The sequence below is a fragment of the Lissotriton helveticus genome, chromosome 1_1, assembly GCF_964261635.1.
Source record: "Lissotriton helveticus chromosome 1_1, aLisHel1.1, whole genome shotgun sequence".
In the NCBI taxonomy this organism is placed as follows: domain Eukaryota; kingdom Metazoa; phylum Chordata; class Amphibia; order Caudata; family Salamandridae; genus Lissotriton; species Lissotriton helveticus.
The window spans coordinates 1,773,132,327-1,773,151,954 of NC_136057.1; the positions used below are offsets into that span (position 1 = coordinate 1,773,132,327).

The 19,628-nt window shown below is 45.8% G+C and overlaps 1 pseudogene; it reads right to left on the minus strand.

The window, feature by feature from the left end:
- Window positions 1-2,294: 2,294 nt before the first annotated feature.
- LOC144765357 (eukaryotic translation initiation factor 4 gamma 2 pseudogene) lies at window positions 2,295-16,026 on the minus strand (annotated as a pseudogene).
- Window positions 16,027-19,628: the final 3,602 nt, after the last annotated feature.

Here is a 19,628-nt window from a genome sequence, read left to right on the forward strand (position 1 = left end):
GGTCATTCCAGTGGAGGTTGAAATCACCAAGGAAGATCTGGGGGCAGTGTTGTCCCGAATTGAAGGCAACGATTTCCATGAACTGTTCAAGGAACTATAGTTTATCTCGTGGTGGATGACAGATCGTGTGCAATTTACATAGTGGTCATTTGATACCTGCAATGTTGAGGCAAAGGTATTCGCATGAGGAAAGAGCAATAGTTTGAGACTGTTTCAATGTAAGATTGTTGCTGTGGATGCAGGCGATACCACCCCATTTTGTCAGTTCTGTCCAGTCTTATGATGTCATGATCGGGAGGAACTAGAAGGTCAATAAGAGGTGAGGAGGAATTGTAAATCTATGTCTCTGTAAGAATTATGAGGTCAAGATCATTGTAAGAATGAGGTCAGCGATGTCTGCTGTGTGTTTGACAGCTGATCTTCAATTGAGTTGCATGCATTTCAGATGAGAAATAGTGTCAACTGAAATAGACTGAGTGAGGTTTGAGTTGTTAACAGATCTAGAGTTGGTCCTCGGTATTCTGAGTGGTTTAGAAGGGATTATTTGGATTTCTACAGAGTGGTCCACAGATGTAGAATTATAAGAGCAAAGGAGGCCATGAAGGTCACTGTCTTATATAGGGTTTGAGGTCCTAATGGATCTAGTGGGATCATTGGGAAAAGGAGAGGAATTCCATCTTGGGTGAGGAGCAGTAGGAATTGTGGCGAACATTTGGGAGGGAGATGTGAAAGTCACATAGTGAGTGAGGAGGTAGATTGCGCATGGACATTTCAGGTCTTCCTAGAAATCCTTTTGGGCCAATTCTTATGCGTGGGTTTTATGGCCATGTTGATAAGGCCGTGCAAATCATCCTTAAAGTGATGTAAGTCATGTGAGATCTCATTGAGTCTGGATTGAAGTGAAGTGTGGGAGAGCGCTGTCGAGTTTTGTGAAAGGGGGCCTGGGTAACAGTGCCTTAGATTATGGTGTTGGAATAACTTTGGTCATGCAGATCCAACTCTGAAGTGGGTGGGTTGGGGATAGGGTAGGGCTTGAGGGAGGGCAGAGGAGGACTTAGAGGCTGGCGGTGTAAGGTCATGAATCCATTATGATCAGATTGGACCAATGTTGGCATATGTTCCAAAAGCCGTGCCACCATCACCTTACTAGGAAGCATATATCAGTATCCATCAACAACAGCGGCCTATAGGAGGAGACCTCCAAGGGGTCCCGCCCCGCTTGGGAAGGGATACCAGAAAGAACTCCCTTCTGGATGGGGGTAAATGTCCTGCCGCAAGGGCAGCAGTGTACAATTCCACTAATGTGAGGGCCAATAAGGCTTCATATGCTTACAGAATTTAATTGCCAATTTTTCAAGGCCTTGGGTTTTAAAAGTAAGGGAGTCCCATACAGCACCCCTAATTTCCTGCTCTGTTACAAGGTCATTCATGACCTCCCTCTGCCCCGCCGTCACTGGTACACCAGATAAGTAGTCTGGGAACCAAACCTGCTGGAAATGAGTCGCAGGGCTCTAAAGGAGACTGGTAGTGCACACAGAAACGGTCATCCGTGCTCTTATCTTATCCCGGTTAGACAATGCTAACACTCTGTACGTTGGCATCCCTGGCTATCTGCTGAATAAGTTACAGGTGGTCCAAATTGCGGCAGCCAGGCTTCTTCTGAACATCCCTATTAGAAGCAGCATGAGACAACACCTGCACTCACTGCACCGGCTTCTCGTCGCAGAAATGGGTCAAATGGAAATCCCTAGTCATTGCTCATCGCGCCCTCCATGGCCTAGGCCCTACCTACCAACAAAAGCGGTTCTCCTTCTATGCTCCTATGAGACAACTGCGCTCTACGTCTCAACTCCTAGCCCAGGTTCCCCGCTTCAAATGACAAAGTTTGGGTGGCTGCTCCCTTGCCCTGAAAGCTGCCTTGGCCTGTAATACATTTCCATTTGCTTTACGCAACACTCAAGACCCCACGTCTTTCAAGAAAAACCTGAAAATATTCCTCTTTGTTTAGTGCAACCCTTCCTACCCCTTGGAGTATTTGTGCGCGCTATAAAATAAAATAACATAACATAACAGAATGCATTTTGTATCACATACTGGCTGGTAGCGATTGTGTCTGGAGAAATTTGAATGGCAGTCACTGGTATGGCGTCCAATGCACTCTGTATTATCATGCCAGCAGGTGTCCCAGCTTATCCCCTGGCACATGGACCCTGGCTTGAAATGCCTTGTAATACAGGCACCTCAACAACTCTAGCAGTTGGGCAAGGCGGTTCTTAGCGTCAGTTAGTGCAACCCTAATAGATCGCCTTCTTAATCACAGCCAGATCGAAACCCCGTAAGGAGGTTTCTACATGGATGAGGTCCCAGCTGAGCAAGCTCCACACTCCTATAGCTGTGAGTATGCAAGGCCCTCGAACCACAGTCATCTGTGGTTTTGGCACTTGGTTTGTATTTTTTAGGAAAGACTATGCAGGACCCAGGCTGATCCCATGAGCATTTAACTGTCCCTTCATGATAAAAAGAAGTGGCATATCCTTAGACTGTCCTTGCTGAGACAAAAGCCCGTTATTTTGAAAGAAGTGACTTTGAAAATGGCTTTTTATTAAAGATTTCAGTACCATTTCTCCAAACTGTGATTGCGCAGGGGGAATATGCCTTCCGTGGCCATTGAAAAGTTGACTTGAACGATGATGTCCCATAGTGGGTGAAAATCTACCTTGAATAACACCTGGACCCGTACCAGTCTCAATACCTAGCATGTGCCCAAACATATCAGCAAGTCCTCCATGTGGATCCCTGTCAAGATTCAACCTTGGTGACATAAACAATCATCCCTCCAGAAAGAAGTCACTTTGCATCACCTGAATCACAGTAGCAGGAATAAAGACTCCAGTATCTCTTGAAGCCTCTTGGTGGACTTCACCCATTGTCTATGAGAGCTTTTTGAGGATTCCAACAATTTGCTTGCAACTCCACGGTATCCTGTAGTAGAAAGCAAATTCTTGCTGGCAATTCTTTACTCAAAAAAGAAAAGATGATGGACGGAATACTGAACAATGCAAACATTGACCCCCAGTCAACAGATCTTGGTTTAATCCATTGTTTCTTTTGCCCACCACACACCCAAGTTTGGACCCGCCATATGCAAATCAGTCTTGACTCTGCTCCTCATGGGAACAGTCCAGCCCGAACAGCCAAGTCAGGCCCTCCTTAGACTGGAAACAAGCATCCTCGGACCGATTTCGGTGTATCACCCCTCATCAGCCAGGCTAGCTTGAATCCAGTGGTGCAGTGAGCACAGGACCCACGTCTGGGCATACCCTTCCCACTTAGGGCAACAAATGCAAAAAGAACAGATTATGTACAGAATGCTGAACAATGCTAACATTCACCCCAGGCACAAAGATTTTGGTTTAATTCAACTCTGCACAAAGTTGCACATACATGCATAGGACTGATCCATTAAGGTTTGGCTTTTGCATGGTCTAATCTTTGTCTCAAAGTTCTCATTATCTGACAAAGACACTCCAAATCATCTCTCGAATCCCTAATTTGATCTCTCTTCCTTGCATCCAAAAGTGTTTTGAAGCACTTAAGAAGCTTAGACTAATGAATAACATCAAGCTTTCCAAGTTCATCAATGAATTTGATGTTTCCCAGCATCTTGAGCTGAGCAATGTTTCTTTGTTCCTCTTCCTCTGGAAAGAGGGAGCTGTCTGTCTTGTTAACATTTCTGGAGTACTTTTCAAAATCATGTCGTAGGCTTGATATTAAGAGGCACCCGATTGTTGTTTTGCTTCTGTGGCTGGCCTTCTTGTAGTGGGTCATCAAAGTTCTGGTTATCTTCTGCTAACCTCAGACATAGTTGAGAATACATTTAGCTGTACTTGAGCCCTTCAAGGGCTTAGTCTGCAACCAGAAGTATCACCCTTTTAGGATGTGCTTAGCATCTATGCTGACATTGAGTAGCTCAAGGCACACCTTATCGAACGTCTCGGGGACAAGCTTGTTTAGTATGCCTCGTACTTTTCTAAAAATTGCTTCATGCCGTTCTTTCTCACTTGTGAAGCTGTTCGTAGGGTTAATTAAAGGGTTGTTGATGGAATTGAGATATCAGCTAGTGCTTCATGAAGGAATACATTTCTGAATGCCAGCTCCTGGGGTTTTCCCTGGATACTCGCGGTCCTGTGATATTGCTGAGGTGCACCCCTACCTCCTTCTCCACCAGAAGCAAGGAAACAGAAGCACCCCCTTCTGCAATCGCACTCCTTACTTTGGCAACTTGACAACTAAGAATATTGAAATGAGCAATGTTCAATGGACGATCAGGGTTGGAAGGAACAAAACGTGCCTTACAGCTTCTTCAGCTTCCCAGGTTTTAGTGACACCAGCAGGAGAGGAAAAATTAAAGCAGGGCGTTGGGAAAAGCATGGGGGGGCGGCAGTGCGGATGCGGGGTGGGCGACAGCAGCAGCTACTTTTCCCCCATGCAGCTCGCTCAGGACTCAGCTGTTACGGCATCAATACAGACGCCAAAACCAGCATTTATGACTCCAAGCCATAGCAATCATTGGCAAAGTCAATAGGTCTAACCTTGGCAAGTGTGCAAACCTTTTCTTTTTCTTCCAAAAATATGCAAAAGACATTTGGCAAAATAAAAAGAGATGGGTGACTCATCAGCCTAGGAACAGCTCTGGTACTGAGTAGTACTCCCCTTTAAGTGGGGTACAAATTTGATTAAGAAAAAACCACACAGTTCAATGCAGCCAATTGACAAATTGGGTTGACCCAATGCTGTATGCAGTGGTGGATATATATATATATATATATATATATATATATATATATATATATATGGATTCGGACGACAAGCTGAAATGTGTTCTCTTAGGACATGGTTGGTAATGACTTACCAACGAGACGGGATGAATGCAAACAACCATGTGTTAAGGTGGATTGAGAACACATTTCAGCTTGTCGTCAGAATCCTTATTGAAAGACAATTTTCTCTTTTCAAAGTTTTTCAGTCAACCTGGTAGAAAACTCAACAGGCTTGCTAAAAAATAAGTATCACATTTTATAAACATCATACTTAATGTTATAACAGTATGTTCGTAAAATTCCAATTTGAATTTTGCGTTTTATCGTAAATAGAAGGAGGAAGGGTACTGCTGAGCCCAGTTAAAGTACTGAAGAATGTTAAAATAGCACTGACCAACCAGAGCACAGGGACTGTGGTCTAAATTCATAGCAGAAAGAGGAAAGGCGCGGCTCTGGGGGGTGCTTGGACCTGCCTGGCCTTCATTACTTTTATCATCGCGCCATATAGGCAGAAATTGTAAACACTGTGGGGCAGATTTATGAGGCACTTGCGCCACGTTTACGCCGCTGTTGCGTCACGCAAGGCGGCGTAAACGTGGCGCATCCCTACGAACGATTTACAACGTGACGCATCTAGGCAGATGCGTCACGTTGTAAAGCCCTGCGCCGCTTGTGGGCGTTCCGGCGCAGGGTGGGCGTTCCGGGGCAGGTGCGCCTCGCAAAAGTGGCTGAGTGAAATCTATAAGATTTCACTCAGTCACTTTCAGGCCAATGCTGCGTCAAAAGCCTGCGCCTGCTTGAAGCAGGCGTAGGTCTTGACGCAGCATTGTGGAGATGGGGCACCCCCGAGCCTTGCTGGAGCTGCGTCGCGCTTGCGACGCAACTCCAGCAATGCGTCACCTTTATGGCACAGATGCGTCACGCATCTGTGCCGTTTTTGCCCCATGGTGCGCTGCATCATAAATGCGGCGCACCATGGGTGGCGGAGCTGTGGCGCACTGTGGCGCATGTTAACTGGCGCATCCCTGGGGATGCGCCAGTTAACATAAATCTGCCCCTAATTCCATCCACCTTGCAATGTCCCCTCCGCTGCCTCTCAGGGCTGTCAGGCATCAGCCAGGCCCGAGAGAAAGCAGAGAGGAGAGTGTTTGACCTAGTAAGGAGCATATTTTTAATGTCCTACCCAGCACGCGTTTTCTTTCTAGATTTTTTATCGCCCATATAAATCCCTCTTACGCCGTGGCGTGCGGATGACGCAGCAGAGAGAGGCGGGGGGCGGGCGCGAGAGGCGCGGGGCCTCATAGGTGCTGCAGTCAGAGCCCTTTCACAGGCTATAAAAATCAGATGCTAATTGGCGGTTGAGCCGGCCGTTAGTTATGAGCAGCTGAGAGCCGCGGGGAGGGGCTGCCTGGTGGACGGAGAGCCCGTCACACGCACTGCGCTGTGTGTGTAGTTTCAAGGCCACGGGAAGCGCGCGACTCTGTGGCCGCGGCGTTTTCAGCATAAATATGGATTTGCTGCGTTTCCCACATACTCCATCATTTGCAGAATTTAATGAAAAATGTTTCTGGCTCAAACGGATCAAAAGTTGCTAAAATGTGTGGGCACTTGACTTGTTGCCATGCAGTGGAAGACTCCTTCTCAATGGTTGACCCTTCAGTTTCTTATTACTATATTTGGGTGTTAAACTGGTGTTTAGGAGGTGAAATCTTTGCTGAGACAGTGTTGACATTTTCAACAAGCAATGTCGAAGCCAATAGGTCTCGCCTATACAAGATCTGGCTTTGGCAATGTGTTTTTGTGATGTTGTACACAAGTGTGGCTGCTTTTCAACATGGCTAATGTTAGTAGAGTGCCGTAGAGTTGAAAGGGGGAGTAGAGTGTCGTAGAGTGGATTTGTTAGAGTACAGTGTCACAGAGTGGAGCTGGGTGAGTAGAATGCCATTGAGTAGAAGGGAGTAGAGTTGAAAGGTGGAGTAGAGTGGATTTGTTAGAGTACATTGTCACAGAGTGGAGTAGGGGGAGTAGACTACCATTGAGCAGAAGAGAGTAGAGTTCAACGGTTCAGTAGCAGAGAGTGTTATATAGTGGAGTGTGTTTGAGTGGGTTGAGGTAGTGTGGTGGATTGGCGTAGAGTGGGTTGTTTTGGATTGCAGTATAGAGGGGTGGATTCCAGTGGGTGTATTGAAATGCGGTGAGGAGGATTGGAGTGGGTGGATTAGATTAGATTGAGGTGGGTGCATCGGATTAAAGTGATAAAACTAGGGTGGGATGGATTTGATTGCGGTCAGGTGGATTAAATTGAAGTGCGGTGGGGTGGTTTGGTGTGGGGTTGACTGGATTGGAGTGGGGTGAATTGGACGGGGTTCGGTGGACTAGAATGGGTGGATTGGAGTTGGGTGTTATGGATTCTTAGGTGGGGTGTGTTTGGTTGGATTGGGGTGAGGTGGGGTGACTTGTATTTAGGAGGGATGGAGTGAGTTTGATTGAGTGGGGTGGATTAAGTGGGGTGGAATGGAGTTCCATGGACTGGATTGAGTAGGGCTGGGTGGATTGGATTAGGGTGGTGTGGACTGGATTGAGGAGGATTGGATTGAGATCGATTGGAGTTAGGTGAGGTGGATTGGAGTGGGGTAGGGTGGACTGGAGTGGGTGAATTTTTTTAAGTGGGTTTCAGTGTGATGGATTGGATAGGAGCGGGTTGGACTGGATTTCAGTGGCCTGGATTGGACTAGGTTCGATTGGAGTGGGGAGGATTGGATTGGGGTCGAGTGGGGTGGGTTTGATTAGGGTGGGATGGATTAAAGAGGTTTACGGTTGGATTAAGGTGGTTTGTGGTGGGGTGGATTAAGGTGGACTGGAGTGGGGTGGATTAAGATGGATTGGAGTGGATTGGATTGGGGTCAAGTAGAGCAGACTGGCTTTCATTTGACTGGACTGTAATGGGGTGAAATGCACTGGAGTGGGTTGGATTGGACTGGAGTGGGTTGGATTGGAATGAGGTGGGGTGGATTGGTATGGCTTGGAGTGGAATGGATTGGGTGGATTAAGGTGGTTTGGAGTGGGGTGGATTGGACTGGAGTAGGGTGGATTAAGGTGAACTGGGGTGGATTAAAATGGGTTAGATTAGAGTGGGTGGGTGGATTTGGCTGCAGTGGATTAGATTGGAGTGGGGAGGATTGGTATGGGATGGAATGGATTTGAGTGGGTGGATTCATTTGGATTGTACTGGAGTGGGGTGTGTTGGATTGGAATGGGGTGGATTGGAGATGGTGGGTTGGATTGGAGTAGGGTGGGCTGGACTGGATTGAGGAGGATTGGATTGAGATCGATTGGAGTTAGGTGAGGTGGATTGGAGTGGGGTAGGGTGGACTGGAGTGGGTGAATTTTTTTAAGTGGGTTTCAGTGTGATGGATTGGATAGGAGCGGGTTGGACTGGATTTCAGTGGCCTGGATTGGACTGGGTTCGATTGGAGTGGGGAGGATTGGATTGGGGTCGAGTGGGGTGGGTTTGATTAGGGTGGGGTGGATTAAAGAGGTTTACGGTTGGATTAAGGTGGTTTGTGGTGGGGTGGATTAAGGTGGACTGGAGTGTGGTGGATTAAGGTGGACTGGAGTGGGGTGGATTAAGATGGATTGGAGTGGATTGGATTGGGGTCAAGTAGAACAGACTGGCTTTCATTTGACTGGACTGTAATGGGGTGAAATGCACTGGAGTGGGTTGGATTGGACTGGAGTGGGTTGGATTGGAATGAGGTGGGGTGGATTGGTGTGGAGTGGAATGGCTTGGAGTGGAATGGATTGGGTGGATTAAGGTGGTTTGGAGTGGGGTGGATTGGACTGGAGTAGGGTGGATTAAGGTAGACTGGGGTGGATTAAAATGGGTTAGATTAGAGTGGGTGGGTGGATTTGGTTGCAGTGGATTAGATTGGAGTGGGGAGGATTGGTATGGGATGGAATGGATTTGAGTGGGTGGATTCATTTGGATTGTACTGGAGTGGGGTGTGTTGGATTGGAATGGGGTGGATTGGAGATGGTGGGTTGGATTGGAGTAGGGTGGGCTGGACTGGAATGGGGTGGATTGACTGGAGTTGGGTGAACTTGAAAGGGGTGGATTGTAGCTGGAATGGTGTGGATTGAAGTGGGGTGGGTTGGACTAGGGTGGATTGTGGTGGAATGGGATGGGGTGGTTTGGATTTGGATCAGGTGGATTGGAGTGGGGTATATTGTAATGGGCTGGATTTGGGTGGATGGATTGGGGTGGATTGGATTGGAGTGGGGTGAATTGGGATGGAGTGGAGTGGGGTGGATTGGGTAAAATGGATTAGACTGGGGTGAGTTGAAGTGGATTAGAATTGGGCTGATTGGAGTGGGGTGGACTGGATTGGAGTGAGGCGCATTGGATTGGACTGGGGCAGACTGTTTTGGTATGGAGTGGGGCAGATTGTTTTGGTTTGGAGTGGGGCTGATTGTTTTGGATTGGAGTGGGGCAGATTGTTTAAGATTGGAGTGGGATAATGTTTTGGATTGGGGTGGGGCAGACTGTTTTGGATTGGAGTGGGACAGATTGTTTAGAAGCAGATTGTTTCAGATTGAAGTGGGCAAGATTGTTTTGGATTGGAGTAAAACATATTGGAGAGTGGCATATTGTTTTGTATTGGATTGGGGCAGATTGGAGTGGTGCAGATGATTTTGGATTGGTTTGGGGCAGATTGTTGTGGATTGGAGTAGGGCAGATTGTTGTGGATAAGGGCAGATTGCTTTAGATATGAGTGGAGCAGATTGTTTTCGATTACAGTAGAGCAGATTGTTCTGGATTGGAGTGAGGCAGATTGGAGTGGGGCAGATTGTTTTGGATTGGAGTGGGGCAGATTGTTTTGTATTGGCATGGAGCAGATTGTTTTGGATTGGAGTAGGGCAAATTGTTCTAGATTGGAGTGGGGCAGATTGGAGTGGGGCCGTTTCTTTTGGATTGGAGTGGGGCAGATTTTTTTGGACTACAGTGGGGCATATTGGAACAGAACAGAGTATTCTGTGGTGGGGCATATTGTAGTGGGGCCGACTGTTTTGGATTGCAGTGGAGCAGATTGTTTTGGATTAGATTGTTTTGGATTGGAGTGGGATGGACTGGAGTAGAGCTCATTGGAGTGGGTGAAATGGATTTGAGTGGGATAGATTAGAGTGGGCTGGATTGTATTGCTGTGGGGTGAATTGCCTTGGAGGGTGTGAATTTGGATGGAGTGAGATGGAGCAGATTATTTTGGTTTGTAGTGGGCAGATTGTTTTGGATTGTAGTGGGGCATATTGCTGTGGATTGAGTGGGGCAGATTGGAGTGTGGCAGATTGTTTTGGATTAGAGTGGGGCATATCGCAGTGGGCAGATTGGTCTGGAGTGAGGCAGATTCTTTTAGAGTGGGGTAGATTTTTGGGGATTAAAGTGGGGCAGATTTTTGGGGGATTGCTGGACTGGAGGGGAGCAGATTGTTTTAGATTGGAGTGGGGCAGATTGTTTTTCACTGTAGTTGGGTAGTTTGGAAACAGATATGTTGGGAGGGTCGGGTGGACTGGATTGGTCTGGGGTGGATTGGGTGAAGTGGAGGGGACTGGATTGGATTAATTGGAATGGGGTGGATTGGAGTGGGGTGAATTGAGGTGTACAGCACTGCATGATTTCAAAAATTACACATAAAAAAAACCAATGTTGCTTTGCAATATACAGAAGCGTCATCTTTTGAGAACAGCGGCCACGAGCAAAACCAAACATGAGTGCAAAGTGAGAAAAGAAGAACTGGCAAAATAAAAGAAAGTTAACTATAGAATATAAAACTTTTCAATTTTGTTTATCCTGCTGGGCACGTTTTTGCCAGTTATATGCCTTCTGTTTGCAGGGTAGTGGAAGTAAAAAAAACAAGAAAATAGTACCTCAATAACATCAGAAGCCGCCTATGGGCACTGAGGAAGTTGAAACAATCAGTGCTTGATCCCTGCCCCACACAAAGGAATGGAAATTATGTTAGACCTGTAGAGACCAGTTACGAGGCTGTAAAGAAGAGTGCCATGCAAGCCAATAAATTATAAGTAACAGAGTGGGCTCCAATCCCTTTATGAGTAAGAACAACATCTCGCAGACGATACGCATGCTATCAAAGGCTCGACCCCAAAAATGACAAAAATACTAAAGTAATACTATCACAAAATGTGCAGCATTAAACCGCATATTTTGCCTTTTCTTGCCAGATAATTTATTCAACCCCGTCACCTAATTATGTCCTGTCCTGAAGCTTAATTCCAATGACCCTGGTATGCAAGACTGGAACTGAGTCACAGGGTCAGTCACCTTTAAAGCAGCATAGATTAATGGGAATGGCACAGCGATGCAAAGCCATTCTCATCTAGGCCTGGATATGATTGGATTGTAGGGCTTATGGCCTGTATTGATGGGCGTCTCAACGAATTGGAATGAAACATAGCTAGGGCAGGGAACGTTGTGAATTTTTACACTTGCAAAAGTTAATGAAACTTCGTATTACTCAATGTTTCAGAAGAGTTTTGTCTGCAGGAAACTGGTTTGAACAGAAAATGTCTTGTAGGAGACATTTTCTCCTCGAATCAGTCTCCTGCTGGCATCTCACATTAATTTTGCACACAATTTCTCCCTTTAATTTTCACGTGATACCAACAAGTAAACTTCACATAGTTTTGTGTAATGTTTATGTACTTTGGCAACATTTTGAAAAAGTAGTTTTCGCACATCCTTATCATAACCTGTCACGTCTAGTGCTACATGGACATGGAGATTGGCATGATAATTCAGAGCCTCTCACTTATAGGCATGGAAGGGCACGAGGACTGGCTTATGGGTACCAAGAGTGTTACTGTTAGTCCTCAGTGTCTTTTGGGCGATTGGGAAATAAATCTGCCACTGCAGAGGCTAAATTGGCTCAAGATTGGCACAGGGTACAAATCTTAGAGCGTGGTGTCTTTTGTGTTATCCCTGTCCAGGGAACCGAGGAAGACCCTGTCAAACTTTGGCACAGCGGCTGAAACGTTGACAAACACCAACAGACTTTAGAAATGACATTGTCACAAATAATGATCAATTGACTGTTATTTGTTACAAATTATTTCATCCTCTTCTCATTGTAAAACATACTTCACTGTGACACACTAAGTGCAGACCACTGCTCCATCTACAGTGTTCTTTGTTTAATTCACGTTAATTCACTATTCCTATACAATTGTTTTACAATCATACTTCCTAAACATTAGTGTTCTATACATACAAAACACCAACTATGAAATAAATAGGCTAACTTTTGTTTAAACAGACCTCCTTTTTCTGCTCCATTTATTGAATTATTTCTGTTGATTATTCACAGTAAACACATGTCTAATTAATTGTTTGAAATTGTTTCTTTTGGGACCACTATTTTACTAGCTCAAAGAACATGCGTCACAGTCCTGAGAACATAATGAGGCCCTCACATTTGCCCGCATTAAACAGAATACCAACTGTGGCAAAATGCTTCAGTCAGAAACCTCAGGCTATGGCATGGGGTCCATCTGCAAGCTCCAATGCAGAATAAAAGGGCCTTTACTTGAGTGGTCTTCAGAAGCCGGGTTTTGTCAGCAGACAGGCTGAGGATCTGGATCTTATCAACATGGTAGTGGTGTGGGCAAACATTGGCCCATCAGTGGGCGTGACAAAGGGAGAGCAGGGTGCTCTCTGCTGGAGGAGCTGCACCAATGAGGGGGAACCTCTGGAAGGTTCGAGATGCTCTCCACCTGGGCGGAGCTTGCATAGTTGTATGCCGCAGATTTTCAGAGTTACTGGAAAACTCAGTCAAGCGGAGTTCTGTGGCCTGGCGGAGTCACTCATTGCCCCCCCATCCCCACCCTGCTAAACCTCATGGTCCCCACTACCCCCTCCCGCTATACCTCTGCCCCCCCCCCCACGCATAGTAAGGCCTGCTGGGATACTCACCTTCCTCCCAAATCGGTGTCCTGCTGCTGGCTCCACTCTGCTTCTGCTGCTCCGGTTCAATTATCAGGAAGAACTGCAGTGCACATGGCCTACTGCATAAAGGCATGCCTGACCCTATGAAATCCCATGATAGGGTCAGGCATGCCTTCCCCATGACCCCATGATAGGGTCAGGTACTCCCCCCATTCCACTAGCTTCTGGCCAGGAGCAGAATGAGGCAACCACCTGGAAAGAGCACTAAACTATGGCTTGAGCCATAAAAAAAGCTGGAAGCTTATGTCTAATATTTACCAAACAAAAGTCTCTTTGTACCCATCTTTCAGAGACTGATTTAGATTAAGGAACACACAACTGACCACACTGCTAAAAGGGGCTTTAACCCCTTTGGTGCTTAGGATGGGCGTGTGTGGAGGACAACCGGGGGACGTCCAAACCCGCCCCCCCCGCTGATTGTGCGGGAGAATTATCGCAGCCCGCAATGGGTTAATGTTGCCGGAAGAAGGCCCAGAAAAGATGCATCAGTGTGCTCTCAGTCAGTCTAAGGAAGAGAACAGATCCACTCATGGCTAACTGTAATAGAGCCAAACCATTCTGCAATGCCTTCCTTGCAGAGGGGTGTGAGATGATAAAAAAATACAAATTTTTAGTAGCATTGACATTTTCCAAGCTTTAATACATGTTCCTTCTCCCCTTTCTAAATCGATGTGGATGGAACCTATTTTTAGTAGCCCTGACATTTTCCAAGCTTTAATACATGTTCCTTCGCCCCTTTTTAAATCGATGTGGATGGAACCTCTTTTTAGTAGCCCTGACATTTTCCAAGCTTTAGTACATGTTCCTTCGCCCCTTTTTAAATCGATGTGGATGGAACCTCTTTTTAGTAGCCCTGACATTTTCCAAGCTTTAATACATGTTCCTTCGCCCCTTTTTAAATCGATGTGGATGGAACCTCTTTTTAGTAGCCCTGACATTTTCCAAGCTTTAATACATGTTCCTTCGCCCCTTTTTAAATCGATGTGGATGGAACCTCTTTCATGGGTGACACAAATATGTGTAATTCAAGTTCAGCTGAAGCACAGCGGGTTCCAGAACGTGTTGTGTGTCTCCCTAAGACTGACTGGAAAGCACTCACAAAGGGATCCCAGTTGTCAGTGGACTTGCTACACCGAGCTGTCATGTAGCGACTTCTCTGACCAGTGATCCCTACTTTCCGATAGCTTGTTATTGAGAGTGCTTGGATTTGGAACTAGGTTGAAAGATATAGTGTAAGTCAAGGTGGGATCTGATTTCCTAGTTCGGGGTGAGTTGAATCCATAACAAACTCATGTGAGGTAATGAAACAGCACTGCATTATTCAGTTGTGGAATGACTATCCTGGCTCAGAAGACATAGCCTTGTCCTAGGACTCGTACATAAGACAGATCAGATACAAAAGGGGTAGATTTTGAAAGGATCAATAAGAACCAGTTGAACATCTTGCTGGATCTCCCAGGAATCATTTGTAACCCACTGTACTTGTGAAAACAAAACTGTGTCCCCAGATTTCTGCCATTTAAGCACTCTATCTCTGATAGTATCAAGGTCTGCAACACCAATTTTAACTGCAACTCTCTATTTTATGCGCATCTATGCAGTTACAAATTTTCTGCTTTGAACTTGAATTATTGTAAGTTTCTACTTTTCTGTACGAGAGTGTTATTCTTCAACACAGCTATTATCTTGGCGACTGCATCTACCGTCTTCATGCTGGTGTGAACCACACTCTCCCCAGAACCTCAAACAGAGGGTCTTCTTGTGAAGTTCTCAGGTCAGTGGCTCTATCCATAGTTACAGAGAAGTCCAAAAACATGGCAGACTGCCTCGTTCACCTTGAACTGTGAGGATAAAATGGAAATGCTGTGGTCCAGTAGGTTTTATATTGGTAAGAATGGTCCTTAACAAACGATCATAGCAAAAAAGTAAATATAGACCAAAATTAGTACCAATCCCCAGATACATCAAAGTTATGTTTTGTGAGTCCTTAATAGCGAATTTTAAGGATTCGCTATTAAAGACTCGTGAAACGGGATGCATGTAGGAATCGCAATGTTATTTGCGATTCCAACTGATTCCTTATTTGCGATTCGCTAATTGCTAATCGCAAATAAGGAATGGCTTTCCCATTCATTCCCATGGGCCTAGAGGCCCATAGGAATGAATGGGGAGTCATTCCTTATTTGCGGTTTGCAAATAGCAAATCGCAAATGTGCCGCAATTTCAAGGGTGCCAGGGTGTCCAAAGGACACCCTGTTGCACCCCTCAAAATTGGGAATGTTCACTGGTGTTGCACACACACATGTCCCAAGGACATGTGTGTGTGTAATATACAACTTAGAAAAATGCACTAAAGTGCATATTTCTAAGTTTTTGCTATTTACCACGTAGTTTGAATTCGTGGTAAATAGCGACCCCAGATTGGGAATTCGTAATCTTGGAATGGTTCATGCATTGCAAATCGCAATTTGAGAACTCACAATTATTTGCGAATTCTTCAATTGCGGGTGCATGAACCCTTGATGCATCTCAAATGCCATTTTTGCGGGAGCAAACGGCCGAATTTTGCGATTCGCACTGTTTGCGCTCTCAAAAATGCTTGATGAATCTGCCTGTATATTTCACAGTGTCCAGCCGGACATGTAATTTAATCAATCAAGAAAATGTTTCAATTTTATAAGGAGCAACCAACAATAGAGTGGGACGCAATCCTGCATCCAGTACATGAAACAGAAAACAAATACACAAGAACAGTGAGGATTTCAGGCAGGAGACAATGGAGGGTTTGAGACAATCAAAATACATGAAAAGCTATCCATAACAGTATTCACACTAATGTAACACAATGGTTTTTACGTGTGAACCTATTCCTTCGGCACAGTAATAGGGCAGCGATAGGCGCCAAATTCTGTGTCTTTATAAGCAAAGTATTAGAGTAGTGGCAGTCATAAATTAGGACAGTCAAATATATTGTGTATGTAGATATATACAAAGTTATAGAGGAGCAACAGGCACAGCTTATGGGAGCTATAGACACAGTATAGGGGAACATAGGCCCAGGGTTTAGGAGAGTTATGCAAATATATTGGCATGACAAGTATGGGTACACCAATAGGGCACCTGTGCAAACAGAATTGATACACAGTTTAAAGTTAGCTGCACATACAGTATTACAGCAGCTATAGACATGGTTTACGATGTACGAGCACCTATCAGCAGAGTTTATGGGCAGCTATAGGCACCGCATTGAGGCAACTAGAGACTAGATATAGGAGCAACTATAAAGAGGCTATAGATGTGGTATAAGAACAACTATAGTTTCGGGCAGCACGAGCAGCTATTGGCCCAGTACTATGTTATCTACAGGCACAGTATTAGGGTAGAAATTAATGCAGAATACAGAAGTAAAGATCATCTGTAACTTTACAAAAAACGAACTTTGTTTTTATAGGCCCAGACCGACCTCACGCGGATCTTCAAATCCAGGCAGGGATAATATTTTATGCGGAAGCCTACCGGTTTTCTTTTTTAATTTTTTATATTGTTAGGATATTTTAATTGCTTCTTTTGTATGTAATACATTAATGAAATCTTTTAATTTGTTGCTGCAACTGATGTCATGTCCTACAAATCATGAAACAAAAACAGCTACAGACACAACATTAAGGCAGCTGTCATCATAGTATGTGGGTAGGTATAAGTAAAATAAAGGGGCATCTACAGGCACAGTATGTGAGCATATGTAAAGTTTAAAGTTTTTAGATTTATATACCGCAGCTTATCGGCGGGAGGGAATCCAGGCGCTATCCATGGACAGCTCCATTCGCAGCAGTCATGGCGGCTCCATTCGCATCAGTCCTGGAGGTTCCATTCGCAGCAATCATGGCGGCTCTATTCGCAGCAGTCATGGCGGTTCCATTCGCAGCAATCATGGTGGCTCCATTCGCAGCAAGCCTGGCAGCTCCATTTGCAGCAATCATGGTGGCTCCAAACGCAGCAGTCATGGCTGCTCTATTCGCAGCAGTCATGGCAGATCCATTGGCATTAGTCCTGGTGGCTTTCATTTGCAGCGGTCTTCACTGCTCCATTCGCCACAGGCCTGGCGGCTCCATTTGGAGCAGGCCTGGCGCCTCCATTCGCAGCATTCATGGTGGCTCCATTCACAGCAGTCATGGTGGCTCCTTTCACAGCAGTCCTGGCGGCTCCATTAGCAGCAGTCCAGGAAGCTCCATTTGCAGCAGTCCTGGACGCTCCATTCACAGCAGTCGTGGTGGCTCCATTTGCTGAAATCCAGGTGGCTCCATTCGCAGCAGTCCTGGTGGCTCCATTCGCAGCAGTCATGATGGCTCCATTTGCAGCAATCATGGCGGCTTCATTCACAGCAGTCATGGTTGCTCCATTCGCAGCAGTCAAGGCTGCTCCATTCGCAGCAGGCCAAGTGACTCCATTCGCAAAAGGCCTAGTGACTCCTTTCGCAGCAGGCCTGGCGGCTCCATTCCCAGCAGGCCTGGCGGCTCCATTCGCAGCAGTCATGGTGGCTCCATTCGCAGCAATCATGCGGCTTAATTCACAGCAGTCATGGCTGCTCCATTTGCAGCTGTCCTGGCGGCTCAATTCACAGCAGTCCTGGTGGCTCCATTCGCAGCAGGCCTGGCGGCTCCATTCACAACAGTCCCGGCGGCTCCATTCGCAGCAGGGCTGGTGGCTGCATTCGCAGCAGGCCTGGCGGCTCCATTCGCAGCAGTCATGGCGGCTCCTTTCATTGCAGTCCAGGCGGCTCCATTCGCAGCAGTCATGGTCGCTACTTTCGCAGCAGTTCTGGTGGCTCCATTCGCAGCAGTCCTGGCGGCGCCATTCGCAACAGTCATAACGGCTCCATTCGCAGCAGTCATAACGGCTCCATTCACAGCAGTCCTGGTGGCTCCATTTGCAGCAGTCCTGGAGGCTCCATTCGCAGCAGTCCTGGCGGCTCCATTCACAGCAGTCCTGGCGGCTCCATTCACAGCAGTCCTGGTGGCTCCATTCGCAGCAGTCCTGGTGGCTCCATTCGCAGCAGTCCTGGCGGCTTCATTCGCAGAAGTCCTGGTGGCTCCATTCGCAGCAGTCTTGGTGTCACCATTCGCAGCAGTCCCGGTGGCTCCTTTCGCAGCAGTCCTGGTGGCTCCTTTTGCAGCAGTCCTGGTGGCTCCATTCGCAGTTGTTCTGGCAGCTACATGTAGTTTATGCTAGGCTTAAGCATAGTGATAGAATCTGTATGTATACCATTACTGAAGGCATAAGAACAGTGGTCCGACTCTATGGACAGTATTGGTTCAACTATCAGCACCACTAATGGCCACTATAAAAATTGGGTAATAGAGACACTGTACAGGGAAACTGTAAACAGAATAGCAGGCGGCCTCTAGGTACACTATTAGGTTAACTATAAACAAGGCATAGTGAGCGAATAGATACAATATTTGGGCAGTGCTATATTTGAGCTGGTGGTTTCTGGTGCTCAGCACACGCAGGTAATTCTCAACGCCAGCACTAAAGACAGTCCACCTCATGGTGACTCTATCGGTCAAATTTTGAGATGAGCACAACAAGTGTTTATTAAATCCATGTACATTAAAAATGAATAACACCTGTCGCCACACCATTCTTGTTGATTTTTATGGCTGGAGCAGTCTGAGTTGTCACACTCGCAGGCGTGCCATGGTTAGTCCTTGTATTGGTACTGTAATTGGCAACATTAGCAGGGGCAATGGGTGGAACAACCCTTCTTGTGAATCAAGACGGGTGGCACTTTCTTTTTAGGTTATGCCTGTACAGCGCTTGGACTGAGCTTGAGAGATTGATTGTTTTTAATATAAACTGAAAAGGGGCCTACATTCCACCTCCTCTCTTTCCTGGCTTCTCATTGGTTCCTGTGCCTGTCACTCACATTTCCTTAATTTTTATTGGCTGTAGCATACTTACCTGCATTTATCAAAGCTTGTTCCTCATCTGCTTATTTATCATTTTACTGCAGCCAAAATACTGTTAACATCCACTTTGGTGGAACTATATTTTCATAACGTTTTGCCTTTTGCAGCATAGTTATATAACAATTTATCACCCAGAGAGATTAAGTGATTTACATAGAATCACAGGATGTTGTGTGGCGCCGCCGAGACTCAAACGGGATCCCAAGCTCTCGAGTCAGCAGCTCTGGCTGCTGCACCACATCCTTTCCACTCCCATGTTATCTTTCAGGAAGCTCTTGCCTTCTCCCAAATGATGATTGATGAAAACAGCTGTCTATTCATTACATAGGCGAAACTGATGCATTACCAATGCTTATTTACATAGTAAATAAGCATTGGTAATATATTGGGCTATGTACATGCCCAGTATATTGACAGCTGAAGGTACAGTGTTATAGCATTTTTAGAATAATAAGGCATTCTCCTGTGGGGTGCAGGTAGTATGGGAGGAGTAGCTATCATAGATCTGAACATCTCAGGAACACACCTACCATCCCATTGTCGATAACCTCTGGCAATAGCTTCCCTGGGTGGAAATGCCAACATACCCTCACATACTCTCTGTAAGATGGGGTTTGAGATCAAGTGACTAACAGCCATCACACTCATTTGAAACTGAGAATTTGAGCAGGATGACCAATGATAGCCACCATTTTTTTACAAAGGACTAAAATGATTAATTTCATGACACACATCATATTTAACACATATTCAAACATATTTAATAAATATTTCAGAGGGATTGTTAATAAAAACACCTTAAAATAGTAACTCATTTTTTAC